This window comes from Gorilla gorilla, chromosome 1 (genome assembly GCF_029281585.2).
Source record: "Gorilla gorilla gorilla isolate KB3781 chromosome 1, NHGRI_mGorGor1-v2.1_pri, whole genome shotgun sequence".
Lineage (NCBI taxonomy): Eukaryota > Metazoa > Chordata > Mammalia > Primates > Hominidae > Gorilla > Gorilla gorilla.
Genome location: NC_073224.2, coordinates 199,554,414 through 199,578,852, shown reverse-complemented (window position 1 = coordinate 199,578,852; position 24,439 = coordinate 199,554,414). Strand labels below are relative to the sequence as shown.

At 42.3% G+C, this 24,439-nt stretch overlaps 1 protein-coding gene across 5 annotated transcripts in view; it reads left to right on the top strand.

The window, feature by feature from the left end:
• The window catches only part of SMAP2 (small ArfGAP2), a 49,782-nt gene that overhangs the window by 6,006 nt on the left and 19,337 nt on the right, over positions 1-24,439 (top strand). The gene's annotated exons all lie outside the window — the stretch shown is intronic.

The following is a 24,439-nucleotide window of genomic DNA, read 5'->3' as shown; positions in this document are numbered from 1 at the left end:
TTTTTATATTTTTAGCAGAGACAAGGTTTCACCATGTTGTCCAGGCTGGTCTGGAACTCCTGACCTCAAGTGATCTGCCCACCTTGGCCTCCCAAAATGCTGGGATTACAGGCATGAGCCACCATGCCCAGCAGACACTGCTCTCTTTGAAGGCATCTTAGAAAGTGTCCTAGGCCCATAGACACATATAAGCCTACTGTTAAGATGGCAGAGAGGCAGAGTAATGGAAGAGTCTGTAGACTTGGTATTGGAACAGCCAGTTAAATTCCTTTACTTTGCTTATTGCAGCTTGGTGACCTGATTCCACATAACACCTAACTTTCTCAGCTTAATTTTCCTAGTTTGAAAAATGAAATTGCCTTGTAAACTAATGTGTTACACAAATGTCTGCATTATTTACTTTTACCATTGCTGATCATAAATTTTTTAATCTTGATTTTATTAGTTTTACTTTTGACTTTATTCCCTTTTAAGATAGTCTGGTTACTGGAAGCCACAGTTAGAATGACTCACCCAGTAATTCCCCAGTTTTTAAGCCAAAACCATTTCCTATATATGGAGTTCTGACATTTTTGCAAATGTGCTTTATGGTACCCTTGAGGATGGTCTCTGGATGTTTCCCGATTTCAAACTTGTATGAAAGATTAGACCAGGGAATTTCTTTGTGTAGAAATTTTCTCATAGTTGTCTTAAATTTTAACTCATGTACATTAATCTTTAGCTTTGCTTTACATTTGTTTTCTGTTGATAGCCAAGTCATTGCTTGTTAAATATTCCTTAGAAATGAACTTTCCTATCAATTTTAAATTATTTTAGCTGTATCTGTGGCACTTTTTTTTTTTTCTTTTGAGATGGAGTCTCGCTCTGTTGCCCAGGCTGGAGTGCAGTGGCGTGGTCTTGGCTCACTGCAACCTCCGCTTCCCGGGTTCAAGCCATTCTCCTGCCTCAGCCTCCCGAGTGGCTGGGATTAGAGACGCCTGCCACCACACGCGGCTAATATTTTGTATTTTTAGTAGAGAGGGGTTTCATCATGTTGGCCAGGCTGGTCTCGAACTCCTGACCTCAGGTGATCGCCCACCTTAGCCTCCCAAAGTGCTGGGATTATAGGCGTGAGCCGCTGCACCCAGCCTGTGGTATCTTTTAAAAAGTAAAAAATTCAATGGCGCTAAACAACAGAAGGAGTTCTGCTTCCATTTCTAGTTGTTAAACGCCTTTCTTTGGCCAAGATCACATATATTTCTGGTTTTTTACAGCTAGTGCACTATAACTCTGACAGTCATGGTTAGATTGATAGTTTTACTGAAAGTGATTTATCAAAATCCCCATTAGATTGTCTTTTAATGTCAACATATTAAACCTGTTCCCTGAGAGATACTTTCCTATTTGTTCTCCTTGCCCTTTAAATATCATTTGGTGCCAGTGAGATGAAGAATAGAAAATGTAATATGTTTTAGGGGAACTTTGCAAGCCTGAGATCCCCCACTACATATAGTCATTCAGAAAATGTTTCTTAAGCACTTACTACCTACTTTTTCTCAGACATTGTACCGGGACATATAGATGAAAAGAAAGGGTCTTTGGTCTCAAGGATTTTACAGTCTAATGGGGAAGCAGATGCGTACAAATATAAATGATGCAATATAGAAATTATTGTGGCATGGTATACAGGGAGAAATGAAAGCATTGAAGAAGGCAAAGAAGTCTTCCTCAGGAAGTCATGGCTTCAAAGAGAAAAGTAGGCTGTGTCTTAAAGGATAAGCATGACTTTGCCAAGCGAATTTAGGGAACTTTGTATTCTAGGAAGAGGGAACAGAATGTGCAAAGCCTCGAAGGTGTACTGTTTTGTGTGTGTGCGTGTGGGGATTCTTTAGTATATTTTGACTGCATGTTGAGGAGTGATGAGGAGTAGAGTTTGACAGGTAGTCAGGATCCTGTAAGGTTAAAACCTGAGCTCTGTGGTTGACTTGCTTCGTGGCATTGAGATTTTGAATATGCACTATGCTTTAGACTTCCTGTTGTGTAAGAAGCCCATAGTATTGTAGGTCCACCTGCTATTCACATGGGGTTATAAATATTGCAGGCATGAAACGCTTCCTGATCGCTGAATAGGAAGAAAGGTCTGAGCATGGTGCCCATTAAATTCTCCATTGAAATGTACCTTTGTGGGTACATTAAATTATTTTAGCATAAGTCTAGTGAAGTGCCAGCAGTAGATACTATGTTATTTCTGGAGCTCTTGATGTTGATTTTTGAGGCTGAACATGCTCTTAGCCTCAAGCAGGTCATATTTGGAATACCTGATGTGTGCTCCTGGTTGCTCAGTGCTTAGGATGCATAAACAGGTAGCTGCAGTCTCATCTCTCAGTATATATACTTTTCAGCAAATCTTTTTTTTATAGATAAATCGGAAAACTACCTTTTTTCTGCATTTTTCATCTGATGTCATTATGGTATGTAGGTGGCAGCTTTCTTGGGCACAGTTGTCTATATAACTGTTCATCACATGAGTCATTGTCTGTTTCTGTTCTTCTGCCTGAAAATTCCATCTTGGAAATCGTGTCATGCAATCGGTGACTGCGACATTCTACTTGTTATGTACACTGCCACTGGCTTTGTATGTTACGTTGATGGACTCTACCTGTGCTACAGTGAAGGGATAAAGTGACTTATTAAATTGAGTCAGACTCAGTTCCTCCAAATGGTATTTCCTGTAAAAATGATGCCAAGCAAGAATCTGCATAAAACATGCATATGCTTTACACTGTAAGCATACAGTGCCTATCTTTTGTTATTGTGTCTGCTTAAATCCTTACCACAGTTGTACTCCTGTTTGATCAAGTGGCCAGTTTAACTAAATACTAGCTTTGAAGAAGTTCTGTATTGGCCCCTGGAATGTGACAGTTCATACCACATTGAAAAGGTAAGAACCAAGTCTTTGTAGAGTAGAACACCTTAAAGTTAATCCACTTTTACCAAATTCCTCTATTGTTAAAGCAACAGTCCTGTATTGGCTAATTTTTAAAATCATAATGTGCCACACTTTAGACATCCCTAGAATGTAAGCTAGGGGCCAGGGGCCTATGCCTGTTTTGTTCACTGTAGTGTTCCCAGCACCTAGAACAGTGCTTGGCACAGACCAGGCTCTCAGTAAATATTTGTTTGAATGCATGAATTGATTTTATCATTTGTAAATGTTTTGTTTCATATTAGAAGAGATCTTTTCTAGGTTATCTGAATAATTGTTTTAATTCTTAGGAAAGCTATTAATTTTCTGAAAAATAAGTTTTAAAATATGTTTGGAAGGCCCTATGTCAGTCAAGGACCAGTCAGAGGAACAGAAGCCACTGTTGGTCTTATAAGCAGAGGGAATTTAAAATAGGGAGTAGGTTACAAGGCTGCTAGAAGAGCCAAGAAGCTGAACAGGGGCTGGTGAGGCACCCATTCGATTAGCAATGCCTGGGAACTACTATGCCCGCAAGGAAAATAGTGCACTGGTGTCACCAAGGGCTGGAAGTCCGAGTGGTCTGGTGTGAGCGGAAGCATGGAAAGAGGAGCAGTCTGGTGGCAGCTGGAAGTAGGCCGAGTGAGAGAGCGTATTACCCTGGCTGCTCCCTGCTCCTGCCTCTTATCCTCATCAGTGCCTCCCATTGATGGAACTTATCCCGAAATCAGTTGGCAAAGGGAGCCTGGGAGATGTAGTTCCCTGTGATCAAGCGGAGCAAGGGAGGGATCCCAGCGCAAACAGGCAAAGACACAAAGGCACTGAATTCTCCAAGATGTAATTTCTTTCCCCTTACAGTATTTGAATTATTTTGGACAAGAGAACAGAAGGGTTTTCCGGCAGATACAACATTGCGTGCTTCTAAAGGATCTTGACTGTTGCTGAAACAATTATTAGTCCCAGGAAGTAATGTAACAACTCAGTCATAGTTTATATACTTAGGGGGTATGACTAGGCAAATTGGCTCCTGTATTGAATATGTATTTGACTGTTGGCTGCTGCCAGGAGCAACTTATCATTTGGTTACTCAGAAAATAAGTTCCCACCCTGTCAATTCTGGGAAGTCTTAGGTATGGTGTATCCACATTGAGTATATCTACAACTGGACAGCTTGAGTTAGTAACACAGAAGCCATACACAGAAAATGTTGAGGATTGCAGCCTTAAAACATGGTACAGCTCACTCTTTTTTTTTTCTTTCGTTTTTTTGGAGACAGAGTCTTGCTCTGTTGCCCAGGCTGGAGTGCTTTGATGCGATCTCAGCTCACTGCCACCTCTGGCTCCCGGGTTCAAGTGATTCTCATGCCTCAGCCTTCCAAGTAGCTGGGATTATAGGTGTGTACCTCCATGCCCAGCTAATTATTTGTATTTTTAGTAGAGACAGGGTCTCACCACACTGGCCAGGCTGGTCTCAAACTCCTGGCCTCAAGTGAGCTACCCTCCTTGGCCTCCCAAAGTGCTGGGATTGCAGATGTGAGCCACCAAGCCTGAGCCTCAGCTCAGTGTTTTCTTTACAGTTAAGGTAACTGCAGTGTGGCTGTTTTATCTTGTGCTGCATGTCAGTTTAACTAGTCTTATTGATTTGTTTGTTTTACCCCACAACTTCAGATAAGTTTGCACTGGGCGAGGGAGGCAAGATCACTGGGTCTGTTTTCTTCTACCCTGACCTGAAAAAATATTTTGTCTTGTAAGGAATGTTGCTGCTGCTCCATTTAAGGGCAGAGCTTTCCAAGTTGTGGCTACTTGTTTTCTACTTGATTATAAAAGTGTCTAATGAGTTATGTAAGACAAGTTCAGCCCTTTCTAGAAGTGCTTTTTTTGTCAATCAGGTCACCTGCATTTGGGCCCTTGCTATATTAATGGAATTGGTGGAACTAGGCCAGCAGAGTTTTCAGTGCAGTGTGAGTATGTTTGCTTTTAGGCTGTTACTTCCCACAGAGGCCACAGATAAAGGACTCTCGTTGTTTGAGTGAAGTTACCAACTGTAACAATTGCATAGGTTTCCTTGTTTCTTTCTTTTCTCCAAAAAACTCATTTCCTCTTGGCAGGTGTTACTATAATTCACAGGTGTAATGAAAATGTAATTCGGGATTTGAAAAAGCATATCAGACTGCTTCCCAGAGTACCGGTTCTTTTCAGCTGGTCCATTTCAACTTAAGAGGTCCATCTATGCATTTTTGAAGCTTCATATTTAATAAATATAATATTTCACTGCTGTGTTTGACTATTCCGTTTCCCACACTTTCTCCTTCCCTACCCCACTCTTCTGGATCCTGTGTTTCCCCACAGGCTTTGTGAATGCCGGTCCACTGATGGCTGAACTGCAGGTCTCTCCCCAGTGGAAAGCCCCAGAGATGAGCCAGATCTGCCTCAGCTGTGGCCATCCGTCAGCGTAAGGTTGCTCTGGTGGTCGTCTTCAGTTTGTCCAGCTCTTCCCCTTATCCCCCATCCTCCCTCATGTGTGGCTGAAGCTTGCCCTGGAATCCCACCTTTGTAGCATGTCACTGGGTAGTAGTAGAATTTTATTATTGTTGCTTTTTTTCATTTTCAATTAATGTTAAGTGATTCTCTGACAAATTTTGTTGACCATAGCCCTCTTTTCCCCTCAGTTCATAGATTTCCTATAGGAATTCTGGTTTGCTTTTAAATACATATAGAATACAGTTTATTTAAGTTCTGGATTTCATAAGCTTACTTGGAAAATACTTTTTTAAAAAAAACATTTCAGGTCAAAGCTTCCAAAAAGAAATTTCTTAATCTGAAACAATGAGAACTGGGTTCCTCAGGCCTCATGTCATTTCCCCTCACCCACAAATCAAATGTGTAATGCTCTCATTTTATGATGTATTGAAACAGTGAAGCAAATGCGAGAGGGAGAGAGACCTACTCTCAGCTGTAGCTGATAAGTGTGTCCTAGCATGGTGATTTGAGCAAATAGAGCACCTTTTCTTTTCCTTTTCTTCAAATAGCCATGCTGTCTTTTGCAGCAGTTGCTGGTGATGGAATACCATAAATCCCCAGGCCTTTACCACAGAGCTTACATCTTTAGATGTGGGTTTACATGTTAATCCTACAATGTTATTTCACCTCAGTGGTCTGAAGTGCGCACACAGTACATTTTGTTCTTTAACTTCCTCTTTTCTTGTCTAACTGGAAGTCCCCAAATGTGTGGATTTAGAAATGAGTTCTCTGGTGTTTCTAGTTTTGAGTTAAGGAAATTTTGTCTTAATATTATTTAGGTGGTTGTTTTTGTTCTGTGCCTTCAAAAATAATTTCTTACAGAATTTTCTGTGTGAACTGGTGACATCATATGCTGTAGTGTAAAGCTTGTAGAGAAGGGCGCATTGGTGTCTTTTTGTTGTTGTTGACACTTTATCACTCCTTGTAACTGACACAAACCCTGAGAAGAGAAACAGGAAGGAAACTCCCTGTTCTTACCATGATGCTTTTGTTCAAAATAGCTGAAAACAGCAGAGCTGACGGAAACCAATTTGAATGTGACAGCTGATTTGAGAAAGAATGAATTAAGAGATTCAGGCTCTTCTGCTATGTTGAAATCATTTTTACTGAAAGATTAGCTGTTTGGAACAGGGATTGACTTTGTCTCTCTGAAAGTAGGCATGAAGAGTTCGGTTAGAGGAACCGTTACAGATGGAGGAGAAACTTGTGGAAAGGTCTTTCCTGTAGTGTGACTACAGTATTAACATTCCCAGATTATATGAAAGAGAAAGGAAGCTTCATTAAATGAAACATTGGAATCAGGAAGACTCCGGCTTGGCTCCCTGAGCATTCTGACTTGTTCTGAGCCTAGTCTCGACAGAAGTAGCCTGACACAAGTGGCTCAGATCAAGGGTCCATATTACGGGCAGAGTAAAAATAGGTCCCAGTTTCATTAGACTTCTCATACATTTAAGGAAAAAAAGATTTGTTGCCATAGGAACAGACCAGTTGTTTTCTTCTGTCTTGTGGGATTTTAGGAGCTGGGGAGATAGGAGGATCCCTGTGCTTATAATCTAAACATCAGTAAATGCCGGTTTTTTTAAAAACAACAACAACAACAACTTTATCTTTTATGATTCTGAAACCTATCCATGATAAAAATCATTGGAAAGTATGAAAAATATAATGATGCTGAAGGTATTTTTCATAATTCTTTTTTTTTTTTTTTTTTTGGAGACAAGGTCTCTCGCTCCGTCGCCCAAGCTGGAGTACAGTGGCACGATCTCAGCTCACTGCAGCCTCTATCAGGCTTAAGCAGTTCTTCTGTCTCAGCCTTCAGAGTAGCTGGGACTACAGGTGCACACCACCACGTCCAGCTAATTTTTGTATTTTTAGTACAGACAGGGTTTTGCCATGTTGCCCAGGCTAGTCTCGAACTCCTGAGCTCACATCATCTGCCTGCCTCGGCCTGCCGGAGTGCCAGGATTACAGGCATCAACCACAATGCCCAGCCTTATTTTTCATAATTCTTATCACCCATTTACTTGAGCTTATACCATAATGATTTTATATCATTCTTTTTTGCTTAACATTTATTATAAGCTTATTTCATGACATTAAAAACGTGTAAATATCTTTATTGTATCCCAGCATTGGAATATGTCATTATTATCTCTTGCCCAATTGTTAATATTTGAGTTTTCAATTTTTTAACAATACAAATAAGGAAGTATAAATTTTTGTGTTGTTGTTAGAGTGATGGGTTATTTATGTATTCAGATTTGAGTAGTCAAGTGGGCCCTCTAATTTAAAAAGTTACCAAGGGGATTCTCTGGGTTGAGCCCACGTAGAGATGGCTTTGCTATGGGCGTTATCATTCTGAACTGCTTCATTGCAGTAGATGTCTGCTGAAGCAAGGAATGGGGAATTCGGGAGAACCCTGGTTTCCCCATAAGGGACATAAGGAACATAAGGGACATAAGGAACAGCTTTATGGGTCATACCACAGCAAGATGGGCCGGCACTTTCACATTGAGAGGTGACAGCGTGCTGGCAGCCCTCACAGCCCTCACTCGCTCTCGGCGCCTCCTCGGCCTTGGCACCCACTCTGGCTGCACTTGAGGAGCCCTTCAGCCCACTGCTGCACTGTGGGAGCCCCTTCCTGGGCTGGCCGAGGCCGGAGCTGGCTCCCTCAGCTTGCAGGGAGGTGTGGAGGGAGCCAGCTCCGGGAACCGGGGCTGTGCGCCACATTTGTGGGCCAGCTGGAGTTCCGGGTGGGTGTGGGCTTGGCGGGCCCCGCACTTGGAGCAGCCGGCCAGCCCTGCCGGCCCCGGGCAATGAGGGGCTTACCACCTGGGCCAGCGGCTGCGGAGGGTGTGCTGGGTCCCCCAGCAGTGCCGGCCCACCGCCACTGCGCTGGATTTCTCACCGGGCCTTAGCTGCCTTCCCGCGGGGCAGGGCTCGGGACCTGCAGCCCGCCATGCCTGAGCCTCCCCGCCGCCTCTGTGGGCTCCTGTGCAGCCTGAGCCTCCCCGACGAGACCGCCCCCTGCTCCACGACACCCGGTCCCATCAACCACCCAAGGGCTGAGGTGTGTGGGCACACAGCGCAGGACTGGCAGGCAGCTCCACCTGCAGCCCCAGTGCGAGATCCACTGGATGAAGCCAGCTGGGCTCCTGAGTCTGGTGGTGCCTTGGAGAACCTTTATGTCTAGCTCAGGGATTGTAAATACACCAGTCAGCACTCTGTATCTAGCTCAAGGTTTGTAAACACACCAATCAGCACCCTGTGTCTAGCTCAGGGTTTGTGAATGCACCAGTCCACACTCTAGCTACTCTGGTGGGGCCTTGGAGAACCTTTATGTCTAGCTCAGGGATTGTAAATACACCAATGGGCACTCTGTATCTAGCTCAAGGTTTGTAAACACACCAATCAGCACCCTGTGTCTAGCTCAGGGTTTGTGAATGCACCAGTCCACACTCTAGCTACTCTGGTGGGGACTTGGAGAACCTTTGTGTGGACACTCTGTATCTAGCTACCCTGGTGGGGATTTGGAGAACCTTTGTGTCCACACTCTGTATCTAGCTAATCTGGTGGGGATGTGGAGAACCTTTGTGTCTAGCTCAGGGATTGTAAACGCACCAATCAGCACCCTGTCAAAACAGACCGCTCGGCTCTACCAATCAGCAGGATGTGATTGGGTGGGGCCAGATAAGAGAATAAAAGCAGGCTGCCCCAGCCAGCAGTGGCAACTTGCTCGGGTCCCCTTCCACGGTGTGGAAACTTTGTTCTTTCGCTCTTTGCAATAAATCTTACTGCTACTCACTCACTTGGGTCCACACTGCCTTTATGAGCTGCAACACTCACCGCGAAGGTCTGCAGCTTCACTCCTGAAGCCAGCGAGACCACGAACCCACCGGGAGGAACGAACAATTCCAGACGCGCTGCCTTAAGAGCTTTACCACTCACCGCGAAGGTCCGCAGCTTCACTCCTGAGCCAGCGAGACCACGAACCCCACCAGAAGGAAGAAACTCCGAACACATCCGAACATCAGAAGGAACAAACTCCGGACACGCCGCCTTTAAGAACTGTAACACTCACTGCGAGGGTCCACGGCTTCATTCTTGAAGTCAGTGAAACCAAGAACCCACCAATTCCGGACACAACATTATACACCTGATGTGCGGAAATACCCTTACGCCATTGACTAGCATCTTATGTTGTTCATACAGTCCTCATTCACTTAAACTTAGTCCTCTAGGAAGGTGGATTAGAAGTCCTACATTAGTAGAAAGGAGGTAACAGCTACTGCATTATTTTTTTTTTTTTGAAGAAGGGCCCTCAGACTGGAGATGAGGACAGGGACTGTGTTTTCATGTCTATCTGCATACTTAATGCACGGTGTCTGGCACATAGTGTCTATGTCCCTATTATGAGCAGCATTATTCTGTTAATGTGTGTTCAGGTCATATGCTTTGTTTTGTTTTTTGATAGTCACCCTCATACTGTTAGCCCAGATAGCTGAAGATCTGTGACACCAGGAAGCTGAGCAGGTGAATCTCATGGTTGCTTTGTGGTAATTGCTTCTTTGTGCCACTTCATTTCTGTGCTTCTGCCACCTGTGCTGCTTTGGAAGCTGGAGCTAGACATGAAGTGAATCCTCTGCCCTCTCAGTAGGAGGTTTTGGTGTGACACATCATCTTGGGGAAAAATGTAGCATGAAGTGTGAAACAGGAGGCTGAAATAGCAGTCCTTTAGCCCTTTTGTGGGATGGGAGTAAATATTTAGACGTGGTTCTCAGGTGCTGTAGAATTTAATAACTTTGCAGCAGTTTTAGAAACTCCTTGTGCCCACTGGAACAGGTTCGTTTAAAGAATCTTACTTGGGCTCTTTTGAAATTGTGATGCTCCCCCCTCCCCCCACTCTCCTCGCCCCCCCCCCCCCCCCCCCCGCCCCCAGACCTGCCCTGGGTTCATCTGCCTAATGTTCCCTTTGCAGGATCTTTGTACTCACATGGCTGGTATCTTTGCCCCACCCCCTTGTGCCATATATTTTGACCTCATTGCGTTCTATTCTGAAACGCCTGGGTTTTGAAACATCGTGGTGAATGTTTTCTTTTTCAAAGGGCAAATCTCCATCTTTTGCTCTCCTCCCTTAAGCCAGGGCTGTTTTGATGACTGATATTCTGCACACCACTGGACTAACCAACCATCTGTACTTTGATCCTAGAATTCATTTTGATTCTGCTGTTTGTTTAGAACTGAAAGCTTTCTAGCTTGTTTGGATGTGGTTGTGATTCAGTGAAACTGGCACTGATTTTCCATCTGTTTGCCATTGGTTGGGACTTCTCCAATGTGTTAGGAAAGCTGCTGTGCTGAGTTGCGAAGAGAAATTCACATGTCCATGGTCTTGCACAAGGGCTCATTTGCTCACTTAGAAGGTTTTGTGTAGAGCCTCTGCCTGGGTGAAAGACATGAGCTTCCTTGGAAACAATTGAAAAACATCTTCTGCCTGGCCACTCAGTCTTGAGCTCTAGTAGGTTACACTGTTTTTCCCTTCTGGGCTTTTTTTTGAGGAAGGGGAGTGTGGATGGGAAGAAATCTTCACAATCAGTCTCAGATTCCCAGCAGCAGAGAGCGAATTGTATGTTGTAATAATAAAAAAAAGAACACCTAAAGAACAAGATATCAATTTAGTGACCATTATTGAGCATCTACTATGTATGACACACATTTGGGTGTGTAAAGGTGATTCTAATTTCAGTCCAGCTGATCCTTTCTTCTGTGAACTTGGGCAAATGACTTGACCTCTCTAGGCCTTAGTTTCTCCAACTGTGCTTAGACTAGATCATTCCTAAGGTTTGTTACAATTTTAGAATTTTGTACTCTAAACGTGTATCTGTTTGTTACAGAACAAGAGAGGCTTTTCCACAAAATTGACATATTCTTATGTCTCACTTCAAACTAAATGGCTTAAAAATGGTTCCTCTAGAGCAGGATTTCTCAACCTCAGACTATTGACATTTTGGGTGATTCCTTGTTGTGGGCACTGTCCAGGGCACTTCAGAATGTTTAGGAGCCAGCATTCCTGTCCTCTGCCCACTAGATGCCAGTAGCTCTTCCCTACCCCTCTGCCCGTTGTGACAACCAAAAATGTCTCTAGACATCAGCATTGCCCCTTGAGGGGAAATTGTTTCTGTTGGGAGCCATTGGTCTAGAGGAACAAAGATGGGACTATTTGAATATGGGCTGTTTTAAATATCAGTTTTCATGTTGTTCCACTATTGCTTATTACCTGTTTAATCAGTAAGTATGCATTAAGTGTATACTATACACAGATGAATGCCGACGCTTGATTATGAGGGACTTTAATGACCATGTCAAGTTTTTAAATGTTGAGTCCACCTGGCCAACTTTGAAATGATTGCCCAGCTGTTAGCGCAGCAGTCCCTACACGCCTACACCCACCAGCCTGCTATTAGCCTTGTTCAGGGTAATGATTGAAATGTATGAAAGCATTCACTCGCAAAGGCTATCAGATAGCAACCTAGGAAGGCCCTGGGATTGTGAGTTATGGATCGGGACTGGGTCTTGTGCATCCAGAATCTAGTATTATGATAGTTATCCCTTCAGCTTCCTAGGGGAAAAAAATCCCTCGTCAATGTGGTGGGGTGAGGAATCTATCCTAGGGATGGAGGATGAAGAGCAATCTCATTGGACAATGACCATATCACCCTTTTTAGTAGCTTCTTCTAAACATAGGCCCTTTCCCTCCCGCAGTGGGCAGGCTCACTTTGCAGCTTTAGTTTTTTGTTTTGTTTTGTTTTTGTTTTTAAATATACGAGTAGATACTGGTTGTTGCAAAGAGGAAGTTAACCTGAAGTAACCTAAAAATGTAAAGAACTGAATGTCCCCAGGAGATGAAGACAGTAACTTGAAAACCAAGTTTGCATATATTACCTGAAGTGAGGTCACTAGGAAATTGGTTTAATTATAATATCAAGTTTTGAAATATCAGGTCCACCTGGCTGACTTTGAAATGATTTGCCCAGCTATTAGCTCAGCAGTCCCTCCCTGCACACCAACTCCACCCAGCCTATTGTTAGCCATTGAAGTGGTGATTGAAATGCATTAGATTGCCCAAGAAATCTAAACTTTGGACTTGCTACATTTGCTATAAAATATCAGTTTAGGTTTAATAACTTTGAATTTGCTCCCAGTACCCCCAGATTTTCTCATCTGTTTTAAATTCACATTCTGCACTTGGTCGGGTACAGAATGGTGCTTCTTGCTGATTGGGGTAGAGTGTGTTCTGTGAGCATCTTTGCTGGGATGCTCTGGGATTCCAAAGCCATGATTCAGACACTTAAGCCTGTGTCAGTCCCTATCCTTAGGTCCTGGCAGGCTCCGTGTTCCATTACAGCTGAGCCTTTGCTGGAGTAATTACCCACATGGAGTCTTCAAGCCAAACAATTGTTTGTACTGAGATAGTCTCACTGTTTGGCTCCTAATGAAATAATCTCTTTCCTGCCCTCAATGAAAGCAGCTATTTTTTGTGTCCTCCCTCCCCTATTCAGAGAAGCCATGTCTCATCCACCACTCTTCCAGCTTATTCATAAATGCTTTAAGCAGGGTCTTTGTGTAAAGGAAATTGGCTGGAGCTGAAATATCATAGGCTAACCAGGAGACAAGGAGCATTAAGGACACCCTTTTCCTTGACTTTCTATTTAGGGTATTTAAATTACCTTTGTGTGATTTTCTGTAATAAGTGATCTAAAACTTAAATCCACATAAGCAAAATAGTCATACTAGGTTTTTAAAAAGTATACTAAATTAGGCCGGGCTCAGTGGCTCATGCCTGTAATCGCAGCACGTTGGGAGGCCGAGGCAGGTGCATCACTAGGTCAGGAGATCAAGACCATCCTGACTAACATGGTGAAACCCCGCTGTCTCTACTAAAGACACAAAAAATTAGCCAGGCGTGGTGGCATGCACCTGTAGTCCCAGGTACTCGGGAAGCTGAGGCAGGAGAATAGCTTGAACCTGGGAGGCAGAGGTTGCAGTGAGCCAAGATCACACCACTGCACTCCAGCCTGGGTGACAGAGCGTGAATCCATCTCAAAAAAAAAAAAAAAGTATACTAAATTAGTATAATTTTATTGTTGTTGTTACCTAAAGGAGCTCTCAAAAATAAAAGCTGGCCAGGCGTGGTAGTACATGCCTGTAGTCCCAGCTACTCAAGAAGCTGAGGTGGGAGGATTGCTTGAGCATAGGAGATTGAGGCTGCATTGCACTCTAGCTTGGGCAACAAAGCAACAAACCCTATCTTAGAAGAACAAACAAAAAACCCAACAACAGAACAACCACAAATGAGTGAGTGCAGCAGGAGAGGCAGCAGAGCGCTGTGGGAGTTGGAATAGGAGGAGAAAAGGCTTCATGGGGAAAGTGGGCAGAGCAAGATTTGCACAAAAAGATGTTTTGCAAATAGAGGAAATAGGCCCTGTAAAGCTATTTGTGAGAGACTATAAGTTGATCAACAAAGTGTAAGTAGTTCTTCTAACTTTTTTTTTTTTTTTTTTTTGTGACAGAGTCTTGCTCTGTCGCCCAGGCTGGAGTACAGTGGCTCAATCTTGGCTCACTGCAACCTCCACCTCCCAGGTTCAAGCGATTCCCCTGCCTCAGCCTCCCGAATAGTTAGTATTACAGGCGTGAGCCACAATGCCTGGCTAATTTTTAGTAGAGATGGGGTTTCAGCATGTTGGCCAGGCTGGTCTTGAACCCCTGACCTTAGGTGATCCACCGGCCTTAGCATCCCAAAGTGCTGGGATTAAGGCGTGAGGCACCGCGCCTGGCCACTTCTAACCTTTTTAAGGAGTATTCGCGTGAACAGAATCAATGAGTTTCTTCAAATTAACTTCTGACAATAATCTAAATGGTCTCCATTTTCTGATTCACCCTTTTTTCCAATTCCAAGTTGCCATTATCCATGTAATTGGCTCTAAAGAGAGCAAGGAAATCTATCTTCTCCAGGAGTTTCAGTCATAGATTTTTAGCTGGCTCTCTTTATCATTTGCAACTGAGTTCATTCATATGCTTGTTTTCAAGAATTTTTTCCTTTAGTTCCAGAACTCTTTGCTTCCATCCTGTGGTTTCTTGGGAGGACAGTTCTAAGCTTTCTTAAGATAAGTGTTTCAATCACACCATCTACCATTTCCCTCAGAAGTTGTTCTCCTCTTATGTGGTGTGTTTAGGTGTTTGGGGCGCCAATCACTAGGGATTGGAAGGATTTTGATGAATCTTCAAGTAACCATGTCTTGAAGGTTAGCCATCATCAGTTCACTCCATGAAATGAAAACTTACGGGGGTCCACTTTTGCTCTTTTTTGAAGAAGTCTATTGTCCTCAAAGGAAGAGGTGGACCTGTTCAGATTTTTAAGTTTTATCTTATTCAGTGTTTGTAGCATCAAGGGACTGGCCTCTAACGGAAGCAACTGGGGGCTTCATTGGCTTATGCAATCAGTCTCATCTCACTGACTTTACAAGGTTCTTCAATACTGGCAGAAAATCTCTTGGCTAGCTCTTTCTCCCTCCTTAAAATATGTTGGCTCTTTACTATAAAAACAATCATAGCAGCACATACCAGAATCTCCTAGGGAAACCCCCAAAGACTTGGGCCTTGTCTCAGCTCTCAGACATTACCACCAAGAGCACTGCATAGCTTTCCCAGGACCAACTGGAAAGAATTCTTTTTTACGACGATATAATTGACAATGAAAATTGTATATGTTTACAGTATACAATGTGGTGTTTTGATATATGTGTACATTGATTTTTGTGGCAGTCAGGAGGTCCTCTAGTTGGAACAGAGACTCACCACACCCAAGAGTCCCTCTGTCTGTATCCCATCCCCAAATCAGAAAAAGGCCTGTGCGTCTCTGTGGGTAGTATTCACTCTCTCAGATTCCTCTGTGAGTCAGGAACATGACAAGTGGCATCTATATACACAGTTTTAAGAGGAAGTGATGTCACTGTTGGTGTATAGAAGTGAGAAGAGGAGTAATGAGAATTAAAGACCCAGATCACAGGAGAATTTAAGCCATACTTAGAAGTTTGGAGTTCAGTTGATGGTGGGGGGTCCAGTGACATAGCTTTGAATGGGGTGATGACATTATCAGGACGTATGTTGGCAGAATGTCCTTTTCAAAGCCAACAAAGTCCAAACTAGGATCTCATTCTTTCCCTCCTGAAGTCACCTGGGGAATTGAATTGATAATAATGATACAGGATGACTGATTGATAGTTCTTTATTCCTAGAAACATCACCTAAGTATACACTAGTTACCTTCCACTGCTGGGAGAGACAACAAGGAAGAGTCACAGTAAATCCCTACCTGTTAATAATAAACCAATGGCCAGGCCCAGTGGCTCATGCCTGTAATCCCAGTACTTTGGGAGGCCAAGGTGGGAAGATCACTTGAGCCCAAGAGTTCAAAACCAGCCTGGGCAACATAGCAAGACCTCACCTCTACAAAATAATAATAATAATAATAATAATAAAACAGGGCAGTAAGATTAATGTGGAGCCAAATTTACTAAAAGTTAATTGCCTTCAACCTTTTCAGAGTAGTTTAATGAATTTTTGAGATACAGTTACTATCTTTTAGAAGAGGTATGTTTGAGATAATCTGGTTAAGGTATATTGACTTGTCTAAAGTCACACAGGAAATTAGTGCTGTAATTTAGATAATTCGTATCTTTAGCTGTGTAGATAAGAAGGGCCAGTTAAATAACATGAGAAAGATGAAGAATGCCTTCTTCCTTTCTCCTAGTAGACCTCAGTCTGCTTTCCTGTTGATTTCTTTGTGTTACAGGCTTTAATGTTTTTTGAGAAAAGCCATTTTAAGTTAACTGCTGAATTAGTTTTAGACATAGATTGACTAATTATTTCATTAGTGAGTACTTAGCAGTGTTCTACCTCCCTTAACCTCTTTTTTCCGGTTACCTGGTAGGAAGATAATGTTGCTTTGCTTCATCTCCATTGATAATCACAGCAGTCTGTCTAATTGCTATGTCTGTTCTATCATTGAGCTCCTGGATTAAATTGGTTCAGCGGGCTTGTATTTTTGTTGAGTATATAAGTGGCTGCTTTCTTCTGCTAGAATCTCCAAACCTCCATCTTTATCTTGCATACTTTGATATATTATATAAGTATGGGGGGAGCAAAAAGCAGCACCAGGATATCAAAATGGTAGGAAGACAGATTAATGGGACTCTGTATAAGGAAGGCCTCTCTAATAGTGGGTGCCGTCTAATAGACAAACCAACTACCTTTTGAAATGGTACATAACTGACTCAGCATTGGACAAGCCAGGTGATCACCCCTAGAAGGAGGGTACATTCAGTGGGAGGCTGGACCCAAGAGGACTTCTAAAGTCCTTTCCACCTCTGATTTTCTAATTTTAAATTTCTTGGTGTAGGATTTACCTTTATTCTCTAACCAGTCTCAGACATGTTTTAATTTTCTTTGTCTCAGACATTTTTAAGCTTAACTTATGCTCTTTTTTCAACAGTACAAATGTGGACAGTGTTTCTTTTTGACAAACGGAAACAACATTCTTGCAAGATGGCCCAGATGGAAAGGGACTTGTCTTGCAAGTGTTCTGAAAGCAGAGGTTGATTGCATAAGCCTTTATTTTGGTCTCATGGTTCCTTAAAATGTTTGTACTTACAGAAGTTCAAAGTTACTGTTTATTGTTATTTTGGAATAAGGAACTTGATGAACTCTCTTTTGTGTAGATGAAAACATAGAGGTAAACATACCTCTCAGCAGCCCTACATAATTTTTCCAAGATCCCACTGGTGTTTCTGTGTATTCTTCCTTTTCAGTGAATCAGAGAATGGAGGGATATAATGAGTGGAACTGAGGTAACTGGCACTAGATTTGTTCTTAAAACAAATACTGCTGCTTTTTTTACTTTGACTTCCAAATTTTGGGTCAGAGTTAATGACAAGCTATGTCACGTAGAATTAATCTCTTATAAAATCTGAGTTTGTTGATTTAGGTTTTTCCTTATGTGTATGTTGCATTTAACCAGTTTTCAGTGCCTAGTGTAGGCTCCATGAACCAAATTTGATTCCGTGTTTTAGGTTCCTCAAGACCTAACATCTTCATAGATTGTTTGTTTCATTTTACATTTTCAGAACCATTGAACGGTAAGCAGGAAGGGACCTAAAAATTACTGCAAATCATCTACCGTAGTAGTAGGACTGTAGTAGTAGAAAGAACTGTAGGGCTCATTGTTCACCCAATTCACCACATGGGGATCATTTCTCTACCATCCCTGAGAACTGATTACCAAACCTCTGTTTGAACACTGCACTAACTGAGATTTTACAATTTCTGGATATGCTGCATTGGTTTTTACACAACCTTAATTGTTAGAAAATTTTTCCCTAGAGTGTGCTAAAATCAACTTCTACTCCTTGGTGCCAGTTCTGCTTTTGAAGCCTTTCCAAAGTAACCTAATCCGTTTTCTGTGTTACAGCTATCCTTTAAGGCATTTGAAAACTTCTCCCTTCATTTTGCAAAACAGGAAAAATATATACATTTATGTTGCTTATTGATGAATTCATTTAACACACATTTATTGTGTACCATCTTCTGTTTGCTAGCATTGTGTCAAGTGTTTGCGATAAATGATGAAGGAACATGGTCATTGCCTTCCAGAGCTCATAGTCTATTTAGGACAAGAGAGACCTGTAAGCAACTCGAACAAGATATTAAGTATTAGAAGAACAAAGCATACCCTGGGCTATTAGCAATAGAGAAAGTTAGGGTTTATTCCATTGGAGGGCGTCAAGATGAACTGGATTTTTAAGTTTGTCAAGCAGGGAATGAGGGAGAAAGCCATTCCAGGTAGAAGGAGTGGTGTAGTCAAAGAGATTTGAGTGTGCTGCATATTTCACAGTTATGACTTCCTCAGCATGTGTAAAGTACAAGGCTCTCAACAGACTTTATATATTATGTTAAGGAGTTTCAACTTACCCTGCAGCCAGTAAGGAGCCCTGGATGCTTACATTGTTTTGTTTTTACGATATCTGTACTGGTTTTTCCCATTGCAAAATTAATAGAAAGCTCATTGCAAACAATTCAGAGAGGATATATAGAGAAGAAAATAGATGTTTCACTATCCCATTATCCTGATATAGTAATAATTTACATATAGTCTTCTAGATTTTTTTTCTGTGCATACTCGTACATTTCTTTTTTTTTTTTTTGACAAGGTCTCACTCTGTTCCCTAGGATGGAGTGCCATGGTGCAATCATAGCTCATTGCAGCCTTTCAATCCTTGGGCTCAAGCAGTAGTCCCACCTCAGCCTTCCAAGTAGCTAGGACTACAGAGGCATATCACCACACCGAGCTCATTTATTCATATTTTAAACAAAAATGGAATTGTTTCATGTATACTCTTTTAATACTGGATTTTTAAAATTACTATATCATGGAGATACTTTTATATGAAATAGAGGCTCCAAAATTTTTCCCCGTTAAATGGGGATACCATAATTCCTTAATGTAACCTATTGATGTTTCTAATTTTCATAAAGATGTAATAATGAACATTCTTAACGTATTTCTTTGTGTACTTGACCTGTTTTTTCCCTGATGAATTCTTACAAGTGGGGTCAAAGAATTTACTTAGTTCTTTTGTTTTTTTGAGATAGGGTATCAATATGTTGCCCAGGCTGGCCTCAAACTCCTGGGCTCAAGTGATCCTCCAACCTCAGCCTCCTGAATAGCTGGGACTACAGACATGTGCCACTGCACCTAGCATACTTAGTTTTAATTAATCTTTAAGCAAATGTTGCTTCCCCGCTATGTTCAAGGAACCAAGCTATGCCGTGAGTATATGATAGTGAATGTTACAGGTCTGGTGTCAGCTCTTGTGGCACACATAGTTAAGCGGGAAAGACATCTTAAACAATCAAATAATTAGATAGTAACAAAATGTGGTATGATTTAGAAAAAGTAAAGGGTGGCCAGGCACAGTGGCTCACTCCTGTAATCTCAGTGCTTTGGGAGGCCAAAGTAGGAAAATCACTTGAGGCCAGGAGTTCAAGACCAGCCTGAGCAACATAGTGAGACCCTGTCTCTTTTTTATTTCATTGATTTATTTTTATTTTTATTTTTTTCAGACAGAGCCTTGCTCTGTTGCCCAGGCTGGAGTGCAGTGGCGGGATCTCGGCCCACTGCAACCTCCGCCTCCTGGGCTCACGTGATTCTCCTGCCTTAGCCTCCCAAGTAGCTGGGACTACAGGCACGTGCCACTACGTGTGGCTATTTTTTTTTTTTTTTTTTTTTGTATTTTTAGTAGAGATGGGGTTTCACCATGTTGGCCAGGCTTGTCTCAAACTCCTGACCTCAGGTCATCTGCCCACCTCTGCCTCCCAAAGTGTTGCGATTACAGGCGTGAGCCACCGTGCCTGGCCCATTTCTTTTTTTTTTTTTCTTTTCTTTCTTTCTTTTTTTTTTTTTCCTGACTCTTAACACCACTCAATGACCCATCTTTACAAAAATTAAAAATTCAGCTGAGCGTGGTGGCTCATGTATCTAGTCCCAGCTACTTGGGAGACTGAGGTGGGAGGATTGCCTGAGCCTGACAGCCCAAGGCTGCTGTGAGCTATGATCGCACCACTGCACTCCAGCCTGGGTGAGAGAGTAAGACCCTGTCTCAAAAAAAAAAAAAAAAAAAGAAAAGAGTGAAAAAAAGAGTAAAGGGTAAATGAAAGTTCATAACCTTTAAAAAAAGGTCCTTATCTTTTAGAGATATATGCTGAAGTATATACAGATGAAATGGTGTGATATTTAGGATTTGCTTCAGAATAATCCAAGGTTGGAGTTGAGGGGCAGTGGGTGGGAGTATAGCTGAAACAAAATTGGCTAGGAGTTGATAATTGCTGAAGCTCATGGTTAATTATGCTCTGCTTTCGTTTGTTTGAAATTTTCTGTAAGGTAAAAACCAAAAGAAAGGGTAGAAGAGACGTTACAGTCGGGTTTAGACTGGGGAGCCAAGGAAAGACTCCTTTGAGGAAGAAACATTTCAGCTGAGACCCTTGTGATGTATAGGAGTTGGCCAGGCTGCAAGTGGCATTTGGCAGTTAGGGAAAGAGTTTTTTTAGGCAGCAGGAGCAGCATGTACAAAGGCCAGCAAGCCCTGAGGAAGGAACATGTTGGTCCCTTGAGGAAATGAAAGAAGGCTGCTATCATAGGAATTGAGAGGCTGCGGAAGGAGGCATGGGCTAGACCTTTAAGACCTTGGAAACTATGTTAAGGATTTTGTTATTTAATCCAATAGTAATAGAAGAATTTTAAGCAGCACAATGTGGCTTTGCTTCTTTAAGAGCTCAAGTTGGCTGTTTGGTGGAAAATGGTTTTGGTTTGGGCTCAAGGGAGAAGAGAATGTAAAAGTGGAGAGAGAGCTATTAGGAGGTTATTGCAGTGGTCCAAAAGAGTCTGGTGGCTTTAGATTACAGAAATAGTGATACAGATGGAGAGAAGAGATACTGATTTGACAGATATTTTTGTCTTGGTGATGTGGGGGCTGAAGGAGAGAGGTTTCATGATGCATAATTTTCTGACTGACGCAATGGAATGGATGGAGGTGTAGTTGACTAAGATGAAGAAAAAAGGAAGAGATTTTGTAGCAAGAGATTGAGAGCTTAGTTTGGAATATGCTATTCAGAAAATGTGCACCAATTTACATATTTACCTTTGTGTATGAGACTACATGGAATGTTTATATTTAGATGTGTGATCTGTACAGATTTGTGTTTTAGAAAGATTATTCTGGTGGGATTCTGGAGACTAATTGCTTGTTAGTCTGTGAGCTTTTTGAATTGAGGAATCTCATCCTTATTTTCTCTGCCTTTGTATCCCCAGTACTTAGCAGGCAAATTGCTTGGCACATAGGTACACAATAAATAATGTTAAGAGAACCAATGCTGGTTGGGCGCGGTGGCTCACACCTGTAATCCCAGCACTCTGGGAGGCCGAGAAGGGCGGATCACTAGGTCAGGAGATCGAGACCATCCTGACTACCACGGTGAAACCCCGTCTCTACTAAAAATACAAAAACAAAATTAGCCGGGCGTGATCGCGGGCGCCTGTAGTCTCAGCTACTTGGGAGGCTGAGGCAGGAGAATGGCGTGAACCCGGGAGGCGGAACTTGCAGTGAGCCGGGATCGCGCCACTGCACTCCAGCCTGGGTGGCAGAGCGAGACTCCGTCTCAAAACAAACAAACACACACAAAAAAGAACGAATGCTTATAGGTGAGACATGAGGTCTAGGTAGAAATGGATAGATTCTGGAAAAGTTTCCAAGATAGATTCCACAGGATTTGGATGGAAGATGGGAAAGTTCTCTCCCTTCGCGTAGCCTGCCCGTTGAACTTTTTGACAGGTCCGTTATGCCAGCAGGTCTAAATATAGGTAGCCATCAATTTATCAATGTTTTTTCCTCCTCAATATTTATTTGTTTGGAACTCCATAGATTAGAACTCAATGATGTAATTATTATAATATTAGTAGTAGCTTGAAGTCCTCCATCATGCTAGTTCCCCTTTTCTGTCTGCTGAGTTGTCAATCCCAGAGCCCCTCTAATCCTGGCAGCTTTGGTGGTGGGGGAAGTTTCAGCAGCAAGAGGAATTTGCAGCAGTAGTTACTCGGTATGTAGAAGCTGTCCAGACGTTGAATATGAGTTGGATATTACGTATATGCTTTTCATTTTACAAACGGAGACATAAGCCCTAGAGAAACTTGTCAAAATACATGCAACAGGTCCATGTAAACCCAGATTTTTCCGATACTGAACTGGTACTTAGGACAGTTGATTTCTTGACTGATCAACCAAATCCATCTCCATCTACTTTTTTCTGATCCCTTATTGCAGAGTGATTCTATGTTAGTTTTAGTATTGCTTGATGCTGCCCGCGCCTGCTCTTAGGCTCCTGTTGAATATGTGCACTTATGTGTGACCTTGTTCTTGTGTTGTGCCGATCACTACCAGTTTACATCACTTGTCTATCCTCTTTGCTTTCAAAATTGTTTGGCATATTGCCTCTCAGCATCTCTTTTCATTTTAAATTTCAAAATGGTATCTTTTATATTTTTTCCTTGATTGCCATGACCAATGTGTATTAAACAATTGGTTTATCTCTTTTTATTGATACATAATAGATGTACATGTTTTCAGGGTACAAGTGATATTTTGATACATTCACATAATGTGTAATAACCAAATCATGATAATGCTATATCCATCACCTTAGACATTTATCTTTTCTTTATGCTGGGAATATTTGAATTGTTCTCTTCTACCTATTTTGAGATATATGGTAGATTATTATTTACTATAGTCACTGTACTGATTTATTGAACACTAGATCTTATTTCTTCTAACTGTATTTTTGTATTTTTGTTTTTTTTTGAGACAGGGTCTCGCTGTCATCTAGGCTGGAGTGCAGTGGTGTGATCTCGGCTCATTGCAACCTCTGACTCCTGGATTCAAGCAATTCTCCTGCCTCAGCCTCCCCAGTAGCTGGGATTACAGGCGCGTGCCACCATGCCTGGCTAATTTTTTGTATTTTTAGTAGAGATGGGGTTTCACCGTGTTGGCCAGGCTGACTAACTGTATTTTTGTACCCATTAATCAACCTCATTTCTTCCTCCATCCGCCTACCCTTCCTGGCTTCTAGAACACCGATTTACTCTCTCTTCATGAGATCCACTATTTTTTAACTCACTAACATTTGCAGCAACATGGATGGAATTGGAAGTCATTATGTTAAGTGAAACAATTGGTTTCACTTGCATTTTTGCAAGTTTACCAGATTAAAGTAGGCCGGCCTTATAGCAGCAATACCAGGTACTGTGGAATCCAAGTACCCACCACTTAGGTTGACAGCCTTGGGCCTTCTTTCTTTGCCTGTGTAATGGGGGCATATGCAAGCACAAGGGCAGGGTGGGGGTGTGTAGCAGAGAAAGGGAACAGGTGAGGGTTTAAAAAGTGCATTTTCAAGAAATATTTTAAGAAATAAAGGAAGCTGCTTGAATTTTCATGTTTTCTAGAAGACTTTGAAATTGGGTCTAGGGTAAATTTCTTCTCTCTGTATTCAGTTCATTTTGGTTCTGATATTTTAGGACCAGAACTCATATTCCTTTTTAAAAAGAAGCACTCTGGCTGAGCGCGGTGGCTCACGCCTGTAATCCCAGGCCTTTGAGAGGCCAAGGTGCGTAGATCACCAGAGGTCTGGAGTTTGAGACCAGCCTGGCCAACATGGCGAAACCCCGTCTCTACTAAAATACAAAAATTAGTGGGGCGTGGTAGCACGCGCCTATAGTCCCAGCTACTCGGGAAGCTGAGGCAGGAGAGTTGCTTGCACCTAGGAGGCGGAGGTTGCAGTGAGCCGAAATCACGCCGCTGCACTCCAGCCTGGGCAACAGAGCGAGACTCTGTCTCAAAAAAATAAAAAGAAGCACTCTGTGGTGTTGCATGGAGTGTTGGTATATATTACATATATGAATGAGTTAACTGGCCCTTATCAGGAAGATGGATGGGAAGTGGGTTCTGGAAACCTCATTCTATACCACATCCTTATATATAGTCCTCAGTTATTATTGTCCCTCTGTGTTCTAGGCACTGTGAGGTGAATGCTATTGTACACGTTTTATAGATGAGGAAACTAAGGCTCAGGAAATGTAAGTATCTCTCAGAAGGTCACACAGGTAATCACTGAAGGAGCTGCGCTCAAACCTAAGTCCTACAACTGGCAGAGCGTGGTTGCTCCCACCTGTAATCCCAGTGCTTTGGGAGGCTGAGGCGAGAGGATTTCTTGAGGCCAGGAGTTCACAACCAGCCTAAGCAACATAGGGAGACCTTGTCTTTAAAAAAATTAAAAAATTAGCTGGGCATGGTGGTGCATGCCTGTAGTCCCAGCTACA